The sequence below is a fragment of the Alligator mississippiensis genome, chromosome 3 (genome assembly GCF_030867095.1).
Source record: "Alligator mississippiensis isolate rAllMis1 chromosome 3, rAllMis1, whole genome shotgun sequence".
NCBI classification, from domain to species: domain Eukaryota; kingdom Metazoa; phylum Chordata; order Crocodylia; family Alligatoridae; genus Alligator; species Alligator mississippiensis.
The window spans coordinates 34021187-34040210 of record NC_081826.1 but is presented as its reverse complement, the minus strand read 5'-3'; the positions used below and the strand labels follow the sequence as shown (position 1 = coordinate 34040210).

At 44.1% G+C, this 19024-nt stretch overlaps 1 long non-coding RNA gene across 2 annotated transcripts in view; it reads right to left on the bottom strand.

Annotated features, from left to right (window-relative positions):
* Positions 1–18236, bottom strand: part of LOC106740525 (uncharacterized) — a 34767-nt gene extending 16531 nt beyond the window's left edge. For both annotated transcript variants that reach the window (XR_002092839.2, XR_009460452.1), the window contains exons 1-2: positions 18150–18236; positions 8945–9123 (exon numbers count right to left, since the gene is read on the bottom strand). This is a non-coding gene — a long non-coding RNA (uncharacterized LOC106740525). The remainder of the gene's footprint in view (positions 1–8944; positions 9124–18149) is intronic.
* Between the last annotated feature and the right edge of the window lie 788 nt (positions 18237–19024).

Genomic DNA, 19024 nt, shown 5'->3' with positions numbered 1-19024 from the left:
CGAAACTCATTATAATCACCATAAATTCAGACTGCATAGCCGTGTGAAGACAGCCATTAGGGTGACACCTTCATTAAATAATCTACTCACCTTTCATATATGTATAATTCTGTATGCCTTCCTCCCAGTTCATACATGTCTGCTTACTCACATATTGTACTCTAACAGTTTCAAAGAGAGACCCTGGTAAAGGGGAAATTTTTAGTTTATCACATGGGTAATACAGTTCACACTATAACTTAAATGCTGCTTTTGAAAGTAGCTGAGAGCGGTGAAAGCAAAATCAAACCAATTAATTACTGAGCAGTAGTCTGTGATTTCTTTACTTAAGGGTAACATTCTCACAAACATCTTAGCGACTCAGCGGCCTAAATCCTATTTTCAAAAATGATTCAGATGGAGATCTTTAAACCTAGGTAGGTGTTGACCCACTTAGTGCTAGGTCAACCCCTATCTGGGCTGCAGCCTATAAGGATTTCTAATACCTACTGCAATGCCAGTGAGAGAGAAGTAATACTTCTCTCCCTCTCCTCTCAACACTCTCTCTCATCCACTAGGCAAGATATCCCCTGCTCCCAGACTCTGGAGATGCAGCCAACCAACAGAGAGACTGATAAGTCAGTTTTCCTGCCAGCTATGTAGTCTGTATATGTGATCAGTCTGGAAAAGTTGAACAGACAGAAAGAAGGGAGCAGCTGTTCTCCTTGCAGTTTGAGTTCATGCTACCCTCCACCACCAACCACCTCAACATCTCTTCAAGAACCACCAAAGACAACCTTTGGGGAAATCATTCTCAGTAACTTGCCACATGCACAAAATACTTCATAAAGTCAGCTAGTTGGAGTGATATTTTGCATCTGTCCCTTGGATGCACAAAGATTCTTACTTACTGGAGCAGATACTGGAGATGTGGAGGACAAAGAAAAGCTCTCCTACTACTGTTAAATTGAGCCAGTAGCATTCAGTGCTCTAAACTCATCCTCACTTCATCTCCACTCCTCCTTTCCTGCTGCCACAGGCATGCACTTATATCCACACTCATCTGCCCTTGATATAGATGGGCTGGGTCCCAGCACAAAACTGTTCATCCAAATGCTGTATGCTTGCACTGTTAATATCTGGCTCTGGACATCTGGAGCACCCCAATGAGTCTCGGCCTCCCAAGGATAGCTCTCAGTCAACCTGATGCCAAGCAATATTAGTTCTCAATGCAGCTCTCTGGCTCAGTAGCCTGAAACTCTTTGTGAATTCAGTTTAAAACAGCATTCTTTTTTCCCAAAAGTTATTTTGGCAAGAGACCAGCTGCAATTCTGGGCATACAGCCAAGTGTGTTCATCCTTGACTGGGAAATGAGACAGTTCTTTTGCATTCAACACAATACTGAGGCATAGAGATGGGCACCTAACTTCGGCATGGAGATTACTGTCACATGATCATTGGTCCCTTTAAGGAGTTCTGGGACAATCCACCTGTGACTAATTGGGTTCTTCCCAATGGAGATTCTAGGGCCTTATAGGCTAGGAACAGAAGTTACACATAAACTGATTTAAGTGATCTGAAACTGATTTAAACCTGTAACAGTACAGAAGTTCAAAATGGCTGAAACTGGTTTAAGATAAACCTGGTTGAATGTAGTATCAGACTTAACTGAGTGAGGTCAAACCAGTTTATGGAACTTCTGTCCCAGACCCCTTCCTGGTTCAAGTTAAATCAGTCTCCCAGCATCCCAGCATACTTTTCAGCCCTTGGCTGGGCTGGGCTGTCTGCTCCAGAGAGCAGGGTTGGCTCTGCCCCACTGCTTCCTAGCTGGAGCAGTGAGAGCTGGCTCACTGACCTCCTCTCTCCCCCAGGCAAACCCCAGCTGGGATCTGGGGCCAGAGAGGGGGATTAAACTCACCTTCCCCTGAGTACAAAACTGGTTTACTTAATGTTCATTGCAACTGTGGAATACACATCCCAGAGGCACCTGGAAGCAGAAAGAGGAAGTGATGAGCAACCCTGCAGAGTCCTGCTGCTATGAGTGTGGATTGCAAATCCAGAGACCTTGGGGGTTGGGGTGGGCAGCAGGCAGAGGAAGCAAACACATAGCCCATGATGGCTATGAGCCAGAGAGCTGTGTTCTATTATTCCACGGCTTCTGGCTTGACCCACTGAAAGCATATGGCTGCATTTCCTGAATCACAAGTGAATATCTGCTTAGACTAACCTGCAAAGGCTGAATCAATTCAGCCTCAGGTTTTTTTGACTGTCTGTACTTAGCCATAAAGAACATTTGGCCCTTAGAGAAGCCACTGGGCACTCAGATAAGGGGAAAACTGTAAAGGTGACAGGAGGGTGATTGCAGAAATGTTGTGGTAAGCCTAGATGGCAACGGTTGACAGCAAGGAGCTTCAGGAAGTGTAGCTCTACATGTATAAAAGACTGGAGAGACTGAGTAGAGTTGAAGAGAGAGGAAAATTTGTGAAAGATAAATTACTGTGGGGGACCTTTGTGCCTGGCTGAAGCCAGAGCCTGAGAGCTCTTCTGAGGTTTTGTGCTTGGGTTTTCTTTGACACTTTGGAAAAGAGTTTTTTTGGGGGGTGGAGGGTGTTTGCATTTTATTTTCTTGTTCTTTGTGTTTGTTTGTTTTTTTGTTTAAATGGTTTGACAAGCAAGCCTGTGGCAGGTTGAAAAATCAAGCTTAATGGAGAGAAATGAAGGCAGTAGCTGTCCTGAAGCCAGGCCGGGTAGGTGGGACTGCTACCCCACACTTGTTTTGATATGGGGAAATTAGGGCTTGTTTTCATGCCATGCTGTGCACAACGCAGTGCTCTGCAGAGGTAGCTGTGAATTTACCAGCATAATATTAAAGTCTACATAGCACCTAGTACTGCTGTGCAGATCCATGAGGGAGCTCCTTCACTGAAGCAGTATCACCACTTTAGTATGGTGCTGTATCCAGGACTTGCTAGTCCATTCTCTGAGCAGGATCAGTTAGCCTGGGCATGTTGTGCTAATGCTCTGGCAATGGAGCCAGTATGTGCAGTTCCTTTGGGTATCTTTGCATGGTACTGCCCTGTGCTGTAGAGACAACATAAGTCCTGCTCTTGACAGACATCTATAACACTGTCAGAACAGGACATTGTGTCATCCAGATGCCCAGATGCCAGTAGCACAAACCTGTTATCAGCAAGTGTTTGGGTGGAACAAATGATGAACTGATGTCATGAGTTCATTAACCTGGTGCTAAACTTAGTGCCTTTAAATGTCTGAGATTGCCAGCTGTGTCTCAGAACAACCATTTCATCTGGGTCTGAAAGCAACAGATCAACCAAGTGGAATCCAGCTTGTCAGCAAACAGATGTCTTCTAAGGATAAGATGGAACAGATTAACCTGTTCATGGCTGAACATAACCAGACCCCATCCAAACTCTGTTAGTCTAAGAACTATTTGCACCTGACCAGGACAGGTAATTGGAGGAGTCTGGGAACGGAATAAATGTGCACACAAAAGAAATGGTGGCTTCTCTGGGAGCAGGCCAATGAGGCCCTGCATAATGTTGTGCTGGGTGGGGGAATCTCCTAACTCTGGTTGTCTTCATTTTGGCATGTTCAGTAATGGGAATATAGGTTCAGAATTCTGTGGTGTGGAAAAATGCATACAGTAAGCTTGTCCTGATGGGCACTGAGGGTGGAAGCGTCCCCAAAGGTTGTCCTGCACTGCAGGTAATTATGGCTGCTCACCTGTATGGATGTGCCACAGGATCAGTAGAAAATCCAGCCCCTCTTCAAAATCCAACAAATATCCCAACACCCATCTCCACAGCAGGAGAGGAGTGTAGCATTAGGAATCCTGTTTACCAGGGTAGTTTCTGAACACTACGTTCCCATTGTGCCAGGCACTCTACAGAGTAGAAGATAGATGCTATCCCAAAGAACTTGTCATCTTAACAGAGAGGACAGATATAGGGTGGTGGAAAGGGTAAAGAGAATTTGAGGGAAGGAGAGGGTTGGAATAAGCAGCCAGACAGCACAGAGTAAGAAGTTCACTGAAAAATATTCCTGAATGTCCAGAGGTCCCCACTCTGATGTTCCAGTTCATATTGGCTGGCTTCTTTGCAGTCTTTCCCCCAAGCCCATCCAACAGCAGTGAGGAGGGATGGGAAGGTTCTGTTTTTCCTCAAGGGTATGTGGGATAGTGGAGGGGATAACCAAGATAATCAATGTGGTTGCACTAATGGTATTTTCTCTATACCAAACATGCCTTCTTTCAGCAGCAACCATCCATATGGAGGCTCAGAACCAAGTGTGTGGTCCTGCTTTGCCCCACACTCTCCACCATTTTGTTAGTGCAGTCTACCAGTTAACAATCCCCCAACACCCCCTGTTAAACTTTCCACAATAGCCTTGTTCATCTCCATGTCAACTGTGACATAAGTAACTTGCCAAGATCCTGTACCTCCCATCACTTTCCCTAATCAGCATCCAATTGTTTTTGTGTTACTAACCTTACCCACCTTCCTGGCACTTCTATAAGTCTCTATTCCTTCTCCTATATATAATCACCACTGTTCTCTGGGCCCCTTCCCAGCAGTCTACTCCCCTGCCCTATTAAACCTCCAACACTGCTGCATCCATTGGTCCCAACCTGGGTATTAGCAAAAGGCTAGAGCAGATAGAGGTGACTTCAAGTTCCACATCAAGTCAGAGGGCAGGGATGTTCTGTGATAGTACCGCCAGACTTGGAACCCCAACCGTCACAACATCTAAAATATAATGATTTGACTATAATCTGCCTAATGCTCAGAATCCTATAAAAAAAGGCACACATCTAGAATACCCTTACTTGATAAATGCTCTGTGTGGGCACAAGAAAGACTTGGTCATTATTTATCCCTAACATGATTCTCAAACCATTTGCCTTCTTCCCTCAGGAGCTTCTGAAATAGCTCATCCCATCCTCTTTGGGCCTATGGAACCCCAGGTGGACCTCCGGGACCATCACCTTTGATGAATGCCTGATTGAGATGCAGCTATCCTTGCCCCTGGTATCTCTATCCTCATCATGATCCACCCTCCTCAATACATTTCACCCCTTGGGATAAATATTCCATATAGTTACACTTGGCAAAATGCAGCATATCAGGAAAATCCTAGTGATACAGCTGGAACTGTATTGCAGGATCCTACTGGAAGAAGACTGGATGAAGATCCTACTGGATGAAGACTCCGACCTATAGAATGCTAAAGGTGGGGAACAACCCAGCAAAACCAGGGCTGTGAAGACCTAAGAAGAAGAGATCCCAGCCTGAACCCTCATGTATTGTTGGGACCCAGACAAGCCATGAGTGAGGATTCCACCTGACTTCCAAGAGAGGTGTGTAAAAGCGGATGGTGGGGTAGCTCAGGCCATTCCAGCAAATCCCTAGAGTCAGGACCAGGCTGGAGTTATCCCCGTGGAACAGCTGGCAGAGACCATCTGGGAAGAGGGAGAATACAGACCTGATGAGAAGAGTGAGGTCTGGAGGGAAATTGAGACAGCCAGTGCAGAAGAGGGATTTGCACGGTACTCCTGGAAAAACAAATGCAAGGCATAAGCTTAAGGATGACAACCGAACTGAACCATCAAAACAGGGAAGAAACAAGGGTGATTTTTTTTGTGTGTGTGAAGGAATTGGAATAATTGGAGGCTGGAAATAAGAGAGTCCCCGTGCTTTACTTTCCCTGTGTAAACAAAGGAGAGATGGGGAGAAGGATCCCAGAGACAATGATGTATGGTTAAGCAGGGCTATGTATCCTGCAGCTGGGGTCTTCAAAGAGATTAAGGCTGTAAGGCCTGAAGTAATGCCAAGAAAAGATGGAAAAGAAATAAGTTGATCCAGGGATTAGTTACAGAAATGTTGAGTTCCACGAGGAAGACACATAAACAGTGACAGAAAGAGAGAGTGGGGAGAAGTCATGGACACGGATAATCTGATGACCTAAAACCAGGGAGAGATCTGGCTGGAGGAAGAAGAGGCTGGGGAACCAAGGACTAAAGAACTCAGCATAACTGTGGCAGGGCACTTTTGGTGCTTGATTTAGATCTCTGGCCGCCTATATAAACAGAGCAGTTCACTGCTGGCAGGCCAGGCAGAAACACTGCCTGGCTGCAAGGCTGAAGGCAACATCCTGGAGGTAAAGGCAGGAGCTTAAGGGGATGGCTTCTGGTCCTGAGCATGACCTAAAACTGCACCCTGTCAGCAGTGGGTGGCCTGGTGGGGCACGGGAGCCCCCAGGAAGCACCAGGCCAGTTACCACCCCAGTGAAAGGTAGGTCAGAGCACCTTAACCTCTAGCCTCCACAATCCTGTGGGTACAGGGGACCAGGCATGGCTACAGCCACCTGAGCCCCACTGAAGAGGGAAGCCATGGAGCCCCAGTGAAGGGGCGGTAATGTGAAGCCCCAGTGAGGGGCAAACCAGAGGGCTGGGAGGTATGTGTTTGTGAGAATTAGAGGCACAAACAGTCATCAGTTGAAAAACTGCCATGTTCTAGAATAGAGGCATATCAGTATAACTTCCCATTGTACTATGGGATACAGCAGTGATTCTTAACCAGTCCCATGGCACCTAGGGTACCACGAGATCCTTTTAAGGGTGCTGTATACTACTAGCACGGTTGGGTGTGGAGACACCTATACATGATTCACAAAATAAACCCAGAGGTTTTAAATAAGAATCCACAGTATCAAACATGTTCTGAACTGTTTTGCTTATTCCCAATTCTTTGTAACAGAAGAATTGCTCTGTTTTTCCATAGACGTCAACATATGAGTGGAAGCTACGAGCATGTACTTTCTGAGCAGTGCCTTGAGTCTGAAAAGGTTGAGAGCCTCTGGCATATAGGTTAAATCAAGTAATCTTAGGAGAGATTATCAAACATAAATTGAGACTAGATACCTAATTCTCATTAAAATCCAATGAGTTTTTAATGCCTAACTCAAGGTGTGTATACAAGTTACGCTTTTTGCACAATGAGACTGCCAAAAGTTCTCTATAGCTGTAACATAATAAATGTTCAGGACTGCAGAGTGGCCAATCATGTGAAAATTCAACCCTTGTCTGATGCAGTATCAGATGAAGGCACTCTAGGGCAGAATGTCTTTATACAGCTTTGAATTGAGGATTAACTTTGGGCAATTTTGCCTGCAATCCAGGGGCCTTTGTGGGGCTGGGCTTGTACCCCTGGGCTGTCACAGAGAGGAGACAGAAAAAGCTTTGTCTCCTCCCTGTGCAGCTGGGCAGGGGGAAGAAGCCCTCTGCTATGCATCTTCCTCCCCTGCAGCTGCCACTGCTGGGGTATTGGGGGGAGCCAGGCCAAACCCACATGGCAGCAGGGCTCCATTTCCCCAGCCCTCTGCCCCAGCCCTTGAGAGCAACAGCACACAGCTGCTGGCTCAGCTTTGTCATGGCAGAGCTGGGGAGGGAGGAATAGAGTCACTGCCTCTGCCACCTTGCAGACGCAGCCTGGCTCCCCCCAAGACCCCAGCAGGAGTAGTTGGGGAGGGCCACATGTTGGGGGGGGCTCTGTCCTCTTCCTCTGCCCAGCCACTGCTGACAGTTGGCAGCTGGCACAGGGCAGGGCTGAGGAAAGGGTCTGGCTGACAGTCTCCTGGGAGGCTGCTGGAGCGCCCCTGCCTGCTGGCCAGGGCTGATGCAGGCAGGCAAGCTGCCTCCCCACTCTGCCCCCCAACAGGGGAACACCTTTTGGGTTCAATGGTGCTGTAACTATTGTGTTTTTGTATGTTAAAAAATAAATAAATAAATAAATAAATAAATAAACAGAACAGCCCAACAGGTTGCCTAAATGTCTGCATGCACCCTGAATGTGTTTCATAGTTGTTAGGAGTTGGAAGGGACCTTGCGGATTTATTTTAGTTTATTTTCTGTGTGTGGTCTTGCCTTAACCTGCATTTGTTAAGCAGCTGGCAAAGAACTGCATATGGTACAATAATCAAAAGCAAGAAGAAATGATAGGAATGAACATATAGAGTTCCATATGGATACTCAGACTCTTCCATAGAACAGCAGTAAACTAACCCAGTTCATGCTACTTACTGTCTAAACCTGGACTTTCCAAATGGTGGCCTGCTAGCTGCATGCAGTGCATGATGGATTCTTTTGCAGGCCCTAGATGCCCTCTCTCTCATCCAGCTTCCACTTCCTATCCTTGCCAGAGGGGTCAGGGTAACTTCACACATAGTGCAGGGGAGGCTGGGAGTGGGAAGACTCAGTGGAAGGGCTCTGCCCATAACTCATGCTGGTGTGGCCTGTGCAGTCTCTGGCCACTTAGAACGTGGACAACCATTGTCTAAACCAGGAGTCAGCAATGTTTTTGGGCAGAGTGCCAAAAACACCCCAACCTCAACTTGTAAGATGTTGGCGTGCCAGGGGCAGATGGCAGGGAAGCTGTGAGGGGTCCTATCCTTGTTGTGGCAGTAAAGCCCTAGCCCCTTCCCTGCTGTCCACCTAGGGGCCAGGCTGCTGCTCTGCAGACCCCAGTGCAGCCACTTACAGCCTCCTGGCATCCCGCTGAGAGCAGCCTGGGCTCCATGGCAGGCAGCAGGGGCCACCTCCTGCCCTAGCAAGTGACCAGGAAGCTGCAGGCAGCTGCACTAGGGTCTACAGAGCCCTGTTCTGGCTCTTTGCCAGCAGCAGGGGCACAAACCCGAGCGGATGGCAGGGGAGCTGTGAAAGGCCCAGTCCTTGTTGTGGCAGCACAGCCTCTTCCCCACCGTTCGCCTCAAGGTGCATGTTCCAAGCAAAATGCCTTCTTGTGCCAGGGATTGCTGACCCACGGTCTAAAGTATACTCCGCTTCTCTCATTCTGCAACCTGTCTTAGTTTGATTTATAGCTTTCTTTGGCTTTTTTTACACTGCTTTAAGTGATCTTCTATTATTTATTGTATGCATTATATTACTCACTTGTACTGCAGAAAATAAATATGTCCAAAGCCCAGTAGTTCTGTCATGCCAAGGGCTATTTGATACATAAACATCTCTGTTTGGCTGTACTTAACCGGTGATGTTTCTGTCATAAAGATAGTATTTGATGTAGTGCTTTCAGAACCATATTCTCCTGCATTGATTTGACAAACTTCATTCTATTAGAAAAAGGATATACATTAGCTTAGATTAAAAATAACAAATGAAACTTAAAGCAATTTGTTTCTGACAGATCTTTATAATCTTCTATCTTTAGAGAAACTATCAGATGTTAAACCAGTTCTATACTCAATATTGATTTGTTTTTTTCCAGCTGATTCTTACTTAACTGTGCCTTATGATACATCAGTGAGTCACCAATACATTATTTATGAAGGCAGGATGCATTTAAGATATATTTAGAATACAAATACTTCTTACAAGCAATATAATATTTAGTAGTTCTTGTGCAAGGAGTAAATAGTATTGGAGGAGCTATTGCTTCGGGGCCTAATTTTCCACAAGGTGCAAGGTAGTATATAGTAATTTGTATCTCTGCATGGTAAGTGTAAAATTCTACCAGCTAAGAAGTGAAATGTGCTATGTTCAGTTTGCTTTGCTATATGTGACTATAGGAGGTATAAAACAGTGGAGATTAAGGCAACGTATGTTTAAGTGAGGTAATAAAACAATCACATCTTTATTGGTGATACAGAACAATAAAAGGTATGTAGTGACGCTTGATATTATATAGAGATCTCAATACAGTTTTAAGCATGCTTCTACCAAAGGGGACTGAAGCTACAAACAGACATTTCATTTCTCCTGGGATAAACCATTTTATCCCTGGATAAACCACTTTATCCCAGGACAAAGTGTAGTCATTCAGACTTCCATGTCTGCTGCCCCAGGATAAATTCTAAAAAAGGACAAAAAGTGCTAACAGTTTATCCCAGGACATTTCAAAATGTGCCTGAATGTGACTTGTGAACTGTATCATTGAATTAATGTGAGAATAGTGGCAATGCATTCAGCTGTTCACCAAATCCAGATTAGAAGACTCATATGTATACATGCCAATCCTGGGATATTTCTGTTCCAGAAAACACACAGGCACAATTTGTCCAGGGACAAATGCAACATCTATTCCTAGCCTTAGATTAACATGCTTATTACAGCTCCTTCATGTCATGCAGCAATAACAATACTGCAAAAGAGTCAAAATTTCTCTACATTTATACTATTGTTGCCAATTGTGAATCCTCACGTGGAAGTTTAGCCATATCAAAACTATACTAAAGTTCTACAAGAAGTGTGTCAACAATATATAAAAGTATAAAACACAAAATGAATAGTACTGAGGGATCTGAAACTTTAGAAAACAACTCTGTAGTCCTCGATCATCTTAGGAAGCATTTAAAATATCTTTGAAGCATTCCTCAAAATATCCAAAGTAGTCCAAAATGGTACCTGTTGAAATAAGGTACCACATAGAAGCAAGGCAGGGGGCTGCATGTTTGCCCAGTGGCTGAAACCCTATATATTTGAAAACTTTTCCAGATATAATGGTGTTGGAAACATGTAGAAAGTGACAAGTGTCCACACAGCAGCTCAGACTTATAGATCCAGCAATGTATATTGTGAATTTAAAGATAACCAGCCAGACCCTCTGGATGCAGGATCCAGTACATGATACCACAGGAAGCTCTAAAGCACCACTGCCTTTCCCAAATCCTTGGGAGTAGGGGTTTAATTTGGCTCCTGACATAATCAACAGTCCAGCCCCCTACCATGCATATGTCCGTGCACACATGCACTTCTGTAGGTAATAGCAAGAGCTTAGGGAATGTTCCCTTGCATTGATAGGTTGCAAGACACTGTCTACACCCTCCCTCATCCTAACACTACAGAGAACTGTCGGAAAGTGTTCTACACTGGGGAATAATACTTGTCTCTTTGGAGCAACACAGCCAAGATTGAAAGGGATATAACTCATTCACATTCAATCTAGCTCAGTGCTTGTATATGGAAGATTTGTTTTCCCTTGTACAGGGCATTAATACTTGAGATGTTGCATACTAGTTGTCATTGCTCCACTTGGAACTGTTTCTATTATTACTTACACGGTATTGATTATATTGACAGTAGTCTCACAGTTCACATTTTAAACTTTCCCTCTCAGATGGTTCTGTTGAGAAAATTGTGTTGCTGACAGTAAGTGCTGTAAAGTTGTATAGAAGTTCACACTAGAGACAGTCACTTGAAATATTTGTTTTTTGGTAAATTAAATTATGAATTATTCACTGAAGTAATACCCATGTGAAATGTTTGCATATTCTACTTGCTGAGTCAGTTTTAAATTATTTTGCTGACAGTAAATGTTACAAGTTAATCACTAAGATCTGTAACTGAGTTTGATACTGTATGTGTACTTTTTTTCTTTAAAAAAAAAGGGTGAGTTACCATACTATGAATGGGACTGTAACATGGTATATTAGGGTTGCCCAAATCATTCTCCTAGAAAGTCAGCAGAGCAGAAGTCCTCCACTTCAGGAAAGCTGACTTTGACAAGCTCAGGAGGCTTGTTGGCAAGGCCCTAAGGGATCACGACCCAAAGGGGAGGGGAGTTCAGGAAGAGTGGTTGCTCCTTAAGGGAATGATCCTGAAAGCACACGTAATGTGTATCCTGTCTCAGAGGAAAGGCAGCAAAAGGGCAGAGAGGCCCCCTTGGCTCTGCAGGGAACTAGTGGACCTCCTGCATCTAAAAAGAAAGACCTATAAAGGATGGAAGGCTGGATCCACCACAAAGGAGGATGGACTGGTCCAGACCTGTAGGGAGCGAACCAGGAAAGCCATGGCTGCGACTGAACTCCAACTGGCTACACGTATCAAAGAAAATAAAAAGTCCTTTTTTAGACATATGGGGAGCCGGAGGAAAAGCAAGGATAACATTGGACTTCTGCTAAACCATATGGGTCAACTGACGCCCAGGAAAAAGCCAACCTGCTCAACGGGTATTTTGCATCAGTTTTTCACCAGCCCCAAGGGACGACCCTGCTCAATACAGTATGGGACAGCTAGGGAAAGGGAGAACGTCATCAACGTTGACCATGTGAAGGAACACCTTGAGAGGCTGGACACCTTCAAGTCAGCTGGCCCAGACAGATTATACCCCAGGATACTTAAGGAACTGACAGGCATCATAGCTTGGTCACTGGCACGGATCTTCGAGAACTCGTGATGCTCAGGCAAAGTGCCCAAAGATTGGCAGAAGGCCAATGTGGTACCTATATTCAAGAAAGGGAGGAAAGTAGATCCGGGGAACTACAGACCCATTGGTCTGACCTCCTTCCCTGGGAAGATCTTGGAGAAAATCATTAAAGAGACCATTCTTGACAAACTGGCTGAAGGCAACTTCTTGAAGGATAGCCAGCACAGGTTTGTTGCAGGTAGATCTTGCCTGACCAATCTCATCTACTTCTATGATCAGGTGACATATCACCTGGACAAGGGACAAGAGATTGGCATCATATATCTCGACTTTAAAAAAGCTTTCTATCTGATATCCCACAATCGTCTTATAGAAAAACTGGCTAATTGCGGCCTCGGCTACATCACAGTCCGCTGGCTGGAGAATTGGCTTTGAGGTTGGACCCAGAGCATGGTAGCTGGTGGAAGTCAATCATTGTAGTGCGCCATGACCAGTGGGGTCCCCCAAGGCTCCGTCCTTTGGCCTATCCTTTTCAACATCTTCATTAATGATGTGGACATTGGTGTCAGAAGCGGCCTGGCCAAGTTTGCTGATGACACCAAACCTTGGACATCCACACCCAAGGACAGGATGGTAATCCAGGCCAACCTTGACAGGGTCAGAAAATGGGCGGACAAAAACCTGATGGCCTTCAACTCTGAAAATGCAAGGTACTCCCCCTTGTGAAGAAAAACCCGCAGCATGCTTATAGGCTCAGCAGTGCTATGCTTGCTAGCACCACAGCCAAAAGGGACTTGGGGGTCATTATTGACCACAGGATGATATGAGCCACCTATGTGATGTTGCAGCTGACAAAGCAAGGAAAATTCTGGCTTGCATCCATAGATGCTTCTCTAGGAAATCCCAGGATGTCATTCTCCCACTGTACTCGGCCTTGGTGAGGCTGCAGCTGGAGTACTGTATCCAATTCTGGGCTCCACAATTTAAAAAGGATGTGGAGAAGCTTGAGAGAGTCCAGAGGAGAGCCGTTCACATGATCAGAGGGCAGGAAAACAGACCATATGACGAGAGGCTGAGAGCTACAGGACTCTTGGAAAAGCACAGGCTCAGGGGGGACCTGGTAGCTGCCTATAAGTATATAAGGGGTATACATCAGGATCTGCGGGAACACCTGTTCACCAGAATGCCCCATGGGAGGACAAGGTCAAGCGGTCACAAACTTCTCCAAGACCATTTCAGGCTGGACATAAGGAGGAACTTCTTTACTGTCCGAGCCCCCAAGACCTGGAACAGACTGCAGCCAGAGGTGGTGCAAGCACCTACTTTGTATGCCTTTAAGTCAATTGAACATTTATCTTGCTGGGATCCTGTGACCCCAGCTGACTTCCTGCCTCTGGGGCAGGGGGCTGGACTCGATGATCTTCCAAGGTCCCTTCCAGCCCTAATGTCTATGAAATCTATGGAAGCCCTGTTTTCACCTGGTTATTCACAAGCTTCTGGCCTGAAACTTTTCTAAACAGCATAGTGGGTTGTATTGGCAAAGTGTTACTTACAAATCAAGGGAAGTGGTTCTTCTACTCTGTTCAGCACTGGTGAAGCCTCACCTGGACTATTGTGTCCAGTTTTGGCCCTTATACTTCAAGAAGGCTGAACCCGTTGATCTCACAAGTTCCCTTCCAGCCCTAATGTCTATGAAATTTATGATAGCTTGGAAAGTGTCCAGTGCAGAGCAACAAAAATTATTAGGGGCCTGGGAGGTGAGAACTATGGGGAAAGGCTGAAAAAACTAGGGTTACTTGGTTTGGAGAAGAGAAGACTGATGGTGGATTTGATAGCAGTCTTTAAATACCTGAAGGGTGATTACAGAGAGCATGTTGGTGGATTTTTCTCAGTGACTGTAGGGGAAAGGACTAGAAGCTATGATCTTAAGCTTCAGCAGAGGAAATTTAGGTATGTAGATTAGGAGGAACTTTCTGATTCATGAACAGGCTAATAACTAGGGAAAGTGTGGTAGCTCCATCCTTAGACATTGTCAAGAGCTAGCTAGACAGTTACTTGGCTGGGTTGGTTTAGTCAGCAGGAAGCTTGAGCAGGACACTAGACTAGTTGGCTTTTGAGGTCTCTTCTAACCCTACTTTCCTATGATCCTATGCCAGATTGTCTTCTTTTAGGTGACACTTTCCATAAAAGACCAACCTAAACAGTTTAGCTTCTCAGAATAAGGCTAGGGAAACATTTTATCCATGTTAAAAAAACAAAGAAAAATACAAGCTCCCTCCCCTTCTCCCCCACTCCCAATTCTGGCAGCCTCTTCTCTTTGAAAATCTCATAGATTCATAGATTGTAAGACTCAGAGGGACCACAGAAGATCATCGAGTCCAGGCCCCTGCACCAAGCAGAACAGACAACCGGGGTCAGGTGACCTTAGCAAGGTGACTGTCCAGTCTCCTCTTGAAGATATCCAGGGTAGGCAATTGTACTATCTCACAAGGGAGCTTATTCTACAGTCTGGACACCCTAGTTGTGAAGTAGTTTTTCCTAGTGTTGAGCCTGAAATGGTCTTCCAGGAGTTTGTGACCATTACTCCTAGTTTTCCCCAAGGGTGTCCTGTGAACAGTTGTTCACTGAGCCCTTGATGTATGCCTTTGATGTAGCGTTAAGCTGCTACCAAGTCCCCTCTCAGTCTTCTTTTTTTCAGGCTGAAGAGTCCCAGATCCCTCAGCCAGCATTCCCTCTAAGCTGTGTGGTGTGTGCGCAACATGCCATGCTCATGCCACGCAGCCAGGCATGCCTGTGCAACTGCAAACGCCACACAATTTAGAGGGAACGCTGCCCTCAGCCTTTCCTTGTATGACTTGCAGTGCAAGTCTCTGATCATATGGGTGGCCCTTCTCTGGACTCTCTCAAGCTTTACCACGCACTTGTTAAAGTGCAGTGCCCAGAACTGGACACAGTACTCCACCTGTGGTCTCACCAATGCCAAGTAGAGTGGGAGAATCACTTCTTTGGTTTTGCTGGAGATGCATCAATTGATGCATACCAGGGTATTGTTAGCCTGCTGGCTACAGTGTTGCACTGCCAGCTCAGGTTCATACTGCGGTCTATTATTACCCCCAGGTCCCTTTCATTGATAGTGCTGGTCAGGTTGGCATTGCCAAGCCTGTAGGTGTGCAGGGGATTATTTGTCCCCAGGTGGAGCATTTTACATTTCTTTATGTTGAACTTGAATGATCTCTGCCATGATCATGGTTTGTCTCAACACTGTAACATTCGGCAGGGGAATGGATGGCCTTTAGGTCAAGGATGTGCCTTTTTGTTCCCATAAAAGCCAGTCTAGCTGTAGCCATATTTATAGGCCTTTGAAAAATCAGTTTGCAAATAGTCAGACCTGTTAAAATATAACTGCTTAAAATCTCTAAAGATTCAATCTCTAAGTATGTTGCAGGTAGGAAGTAAGCACAACTTTCCTTGCAATTCCTCTACCCACCCCTCCTCTCTCTTTCCTCTCTCCTTTTTTTCTCCTTTTTCCTCTCTTTCTCTTTTCTCCCTCCCTTTTTCTTTCCTGCTTCCTTTCTCTTCTCCCCTTCCCTCCCCCACCACTGGAGGCAGTCACCTTCACTTGTGAAGGATGAACAACAGTCCTGTGTGGCAGGCTGTAGTGAGTGTGTATCTGAACTGGGAGCCAGGGGGCTATGCTATGCTCTCAGTGACTCTCCCCTCCTGGGTCCAAGGATGTGGAAGAGGAAGATGCTGGAGAAGGTAAAGACTTGCAAAGAGGGAGGAGGGAAAAGATGGGTGAAGGACCTGGGGAAGGTGGACATTGCGAATGGAGGCTGGTAGTGGACAGCAAACAAGCAGAGTTGGTGCATCCATTTTTTTTTCCATTTAGCAGAGATTTGAAACTGGGCTGGTAGCTTGCAGGGTTCCCAACTGTCAGTAAATTACTGATTGTCAGTAAAATATCAGACTAAAAATGCCTGTCAATAAAGTCTGTTTAAAAAAAAACAGCAACACACACACACAAAAACGAGTCACCAGTAAAAACACCAAGCAGCCACAGTTTGAGTGAAGCTCCAACAGGAGAGCACAGCTGTGCCACCTAGTGTCCAAACAGGTGTACAGCGAGCCTTCGCTTCTCACTTCCGCATTCAAATCCAGGATCTTCCTCTTCCCCACCACCGGACGTAGCAGCGGAATCACTGAGAACATATGTACAGGCTGACTACAGCCTGCCACATGCAGGTGGATAAGAAGTGTTCCCCTTTCTCATGGATGGTGTTTCATAGGTATAAAATTTACCTTTGAAACATATAGTGTGAGACATTGCCCTGAACCATGTAGATTTAGATGTATATTTTAGCTATGTGAATACCTTCATAAATGGTATGGAAATGTGTAGCTATTTAAAAATAGTGGTAGTAACTTTAGATGAAAGGCAAAAGTTGCTCATACTGCTAGGAAAAGTTCCAAGTCTTAACTATCAGTAATGATATTTTGTTAGCAGGAATATTCACTAAATGTCAAGTCCATACAAGACACCTAATCACCAATATAATCATGCAAATCACTGACATAATCATGCAACCTAGCTTCTGTGCAACACAGTTTAATTGACTTGTAGACATGGAAGACTGTTCCTTGCAATAGTTAAATGTAATTTTGCCAAGTTGGTTTGACTCAGAAATATGAGAATAGACATTTTAGAGCTAATATTTTAGATGTGCTTGATGGAGCTGAATGACAGTGTGTAAAATGCTGATCTTTCATCTTTGGTTCACTGATTCAAGCCCACAATGAAGTGCTGAGTGAAATGAATGTTTTTTAGGTCAAGCCTTCTTATATAACAAAAGAAAGTTACCCATAACAGACTGATTAGTGTCTAGCCAGAATACATCCAAAGGTTTCCTGCAAGGCTTGGAGTGTAGTTGATAGTCTGGACAGAAGCAGACCACTCCCTCCTCTTCCCCCTCACCCCCAATACATTTTCACTGCTTTTGTTACCCTTGTTGGCTATAGGAAAACAAGTGTGGTTATGGTGACCCATGCTGCAATCACATGTTCATTCTGCTCTGTAGTCATAGCCTTAGCAATCTAATACAAATGTGTAGTTGCTGGGGAAATCTATAAAAAGAAAAAAAAAAGGAGCAAAAAATTCTGTTACCAGTTCCAGAAATCTGACATCACAAGAAAAAATAACTATGAAAATTCCTTGATTTTTGTTAGAAGGCTAAATAGATCTGCAGCCGAGAAGGGACTGAAACTTAACATGGTTATTCTGGTATGTGTTAATGGCTGCCAGCCATCAGGTCTTCCATCTATAAACCTGGTTAAAGCCAATGGATATGATGAAGTCCTGAATATATTCGCCTTGAAGAATACTTACTATCCTAGGAAAAACATTGAATCACTGTTGAGGAACTTCAGAGACCTAGCTCAGCAGCACCAACTTTACAGTGTTGGTAGGCTTGCATGTTTCAAGAATTCACAAATATTGCGATGGAATTGGCTGGTTTGTATTTTATGTGAATAAGAACTTTCCCATAGCAGGATTCCACATAATTAGTTAAGCTGATTACCATCAAATATGTAAGGCTTAAAACAAAACAAAAAACCCCACAAAAACAAAAAAACCCCCACACACTCATGTTTGCTAACAAATAAATGGAAAGTTTCTATTTTTTCCAGGAAGTATTGAAACATTTATCTGAATTTATAAAATGATTACTCAGCTGTTGATCCTGGCTATTAAAATTCCCTTGCTAGTCTGTCAAGTGCCACAGATTCTAAATCGCTAACTCCCCAGCAACGCCAACACATTCATTTTATAATTGAATGGATTTTTCTCCCCCATTTATTTTCACGTTTTTCCCAGGTGTGCATGAGTGGGGAAATACAATTATAATCATGATTACCTTCTTGGATTTTCTATTTGTCAAACAAAGCATTTTTAATTTTTTTCTTTTACATTTTATATCAGTGTTTAAATTAACATACCTCTTGCTTCAGTCCGAGGTCTTTCAAGACCTTTTAGTGTTCTGTTTACTCACATGAGCTTTAGTGGGATTATTTGCTTGAGTAAAAATTGAGCGTATGTAAGTATATGTAAGCCAAGGTCATAGTCAGTAACTGTTTCAAAGGTAAATGATTTGGCATTTACTTGTCTTTCTTGTAAAACATTGTTAGAAGGCATGCTCATGTTCTATTAAAATTGGTGCCTATTTTAAGGATTGGAAAAAAAGTAATTCAGCCTGGGAATACTGCCTCAGCTTGTAGTGGGAACAATGAATTGCCACTGTTTTAAGCTATTTTGAGGGGACAACTTTATTCTATATTCTACAACTCTTTCAGAAGGCAACATTTACTGAAGTGCAGATCTTAATTACAAGCACACAGGACAATGCTTGTTTGAATCATTACAATGAAAATCAGATCTCCTGTTGGAAGTAGGCTTACAGAATCATCTTAAGACAAGGACGGACAGAATTTTTTTTCCCAAATTTCCTTTTTGTCTCCCCCCTCCCCTTCAGAAAAGAATGGTTCTGAAATAAAACCCATCTTTGTTTGGGGCAAAAGCATAGTAAAATCTAACTCAGTATCTCTATGGTTTCAAAAGCTAGTGAAAGTTTAAGGGAATAGTCTTTTAAAGTTGCACAGCACTCTTATTATGTACTAATTTGATGAATCGTGGCTGCTGTTAACCAACATGCTTCTCTTAACTAAAGCTGTCCGGAAGTTTTCTATCAATGGACAATGTAATTTGCAGAAAAACAAATTGCTGTGAAGAAAAAAAAAATCTCAGTCTTACCAAACATATCTGTTTATTTTCTGTTGTAAAAATCAGAATTAATATTTCTAGTTGGTTTGACTTA